The sequence below is a fragment of the Gossypium hirsutum genome, chromosome A10 (genome assembly GCF_007990345.1).
Source record: "Gossypium hirsutum isolate 1008001.06 chromosome A10, Gossypium_hirsutum_v2.1, whole genome shotgun sequence".
Lineage (NCBI taxonomy): Eukaryota > Viridiplantae > Streptophyta > Magnoliopsida > Malvales > Malvaceae > Gossypium > Gossypium hirsutum.
In genome coordinates, this window is record NC_053433.1 from 27,480,373 (window position 1) to 27,482,605 (window position 2,233).

Genomic DNA, 2,233 nt, shown 5'->3' on the forward strand with positions numbered 1-2,233 from the left:
TACTGGATGTACCTGCGTAGAACTAAGAAAGCCATCAATCTTTTTATTGAGAAGTTCTACCTGATTTGACAACATAGTAACTGAGTCGACGTTATAATGCCGACTATTTTTGTTGGCTTAGTCCTCATGACTTGCCACTGATAGTTATTCAGTGACATTTCTTCAATGAATTCATAAGCCTCTTTAGGTGTTTTGTTGTTGATGGTTTCGCCAGCAGCTGCGTCAACCATTTACCGAGTCGAGGGATTCAGACCATTGTGGAATGTTAGTACTTGCAGCCAAAGTGGTAACCCATGGTGAGGGCACCTTCTCAGTAAGTCCTTGTATCTCTCCCATGCATCGTAAAGTGTTTCTAAATCCATCTGTACAAAAGAAGAGATATCGTTACGTAATTTAGCCATTTTAGCCGGTAGAAAATATTTTAGTAAAAATTTTTCGGTCATTTGTTCCCAAGTAGTAATTGACCCTCGTGGTAATGAGTTCAACCACTGTTTAGCTTTGTTCCTCAATGAAAAAGGAAATAACCAAAGACGAATGGCATCATCAGAAACGCCATTTATTTTAAATGTATCGCAAAATTCCAGGAAATTTGCTAAGTGAGCGTTGGGATCTTCATCCTGCAAACCATCAAACTAAACAAACTGCTGTATCATCTAAACAGTGTTAGGTTTTAATTCAAAAGTATTTACAGCTACAGCAGGTCTAACTATGCTAGATTCAGTTCCTGTTAGAGAAGGTTTAGCATAATCATACATAATACGTGGAGCAGGATTTTGATTAGTCGCAATAGTAGGAGGTAGCTGATTCCCTTGGTTTTCAGCCATCTCTTCGATTGGGGGTTGAGTATCGTCTTCTTGCTCGTTCTCTGTGTATCGTAAACTGCACCTTATTTCTCTTTAATTTCTACGAACTGTATGATCGATTTCTTCGTCAAAAAGTAACGGTCCCGACGGGTTTTTTCTAGTCATAAACTATAAAAACCCGCCAAAAGAAAGAATAAGTAAATTAATAGATAATAATAAAATTAAATTAAATTGCAAGAAAAATAAATGGCTAAAGTAATAAAAATTTAGCATTCCTAATATTTTAGTTCCCCGGCAACGGCGCCAAAAAACTTGATCGCATGATTCGTAACATGTAATAAATATTTATAATGAAGATGAAACCTAGATTAGCTATTATTATGACAAAAGGACAAGCGCACCTATCGAACAATAGTATAGTAATGGTAAGACCGGGATATCGTATCCAAGGGAACCAAAAGTACTAGTAATAACTATCTTTTTATTATTTAACCTAGAAATAAAGAGGGGTTGTTTATTACAAATTAACTAAACTAATTGACTAATTAAACTAAAGCAAAGAGAAAATTTGAAAAAAGACTTGAAGAAAAGTAATTGATAAAGACGACACCCAAGGAGGAATCCACCTAGATTTCACTTGTTATCTGATTTTGAACCAGACGATTTATTCACTTAACTTGATCCATGAGACTCCCTAACCTATATTATTATCTCTTTCGAGACTAATAACAGTAACCCTCAGTTGAATTAATCGAAATTTCTTTCTTAATTAAAACCCCTAGGGAAGCAGTAAATCGATCTATGGACTCCCATATTAGGTTTCACCCTAATCCGGTAAAATCTCATAACCCTATTTCTAGGCGTTCGATCAACTCTGCTTAATTATGCCAAATCTACTATTAGACATGGACTTTTTCTCCTCTACATAAGCACATCAAATCATGAATTAATACCCGGAATATTAACTCAAGCATTAAGAACACATAATTAAGAACAAATCAAGTATTTATCATACAGTTCAGTTAATAATAACAAGATCCATCATAGGTTTCAACCCCCTTAGGTATCTAGGGGATTTAGTTCATAATAAAATAAGAGTACATCTCAAAAGTATGAAAATAACAAAATATTAAGAAAACTCTAAAACCCCTGAAGGAATTCTGAGAGAGATCTTCAGTCTTGGAGTAGCTCCAGCTTTTGAGATGGATCGTCTAGCTTCCTTCAAGTAATCCCCAGCGTGTGGTTCTGTACTCCAGAAAAGTTCTGGAGGAGAGGCCCCTTTCTAAGTCATACTTAGGGTGTTTATATAGGCTTTGGATTGGCTTTCTTCTTCCCTAAGTATCCTTTTTCCGTGTAAAATACAACTCTGTGAAAAAGGGACACGCCCGTGTGCCACAACTGTGTGACGTGTTTCCCAGGCCGTGTTCGAT

The 2,233-nt window shown here is 36.2% G+C and overlaps 1 non-coding gene across 1 annotated transcript; it reads left to right on the forward strand.

The window, feature by feature from the left end:
• The first annotated feature begins 288 nt into the window (after positions 1–288).
• On the forward strand, positions 289–395 carry LOC121209026 (small nucleolar RNA R71). Its single transcript, XR_005904144.1, has one exon. It is a non-coding gene; the product is annotated as a small nucleolar RNA R71 (small nucleolar RNA).
• The last annotated feature ends 1,838 nt before the right edge of the window (positions 396–2,233 follow it).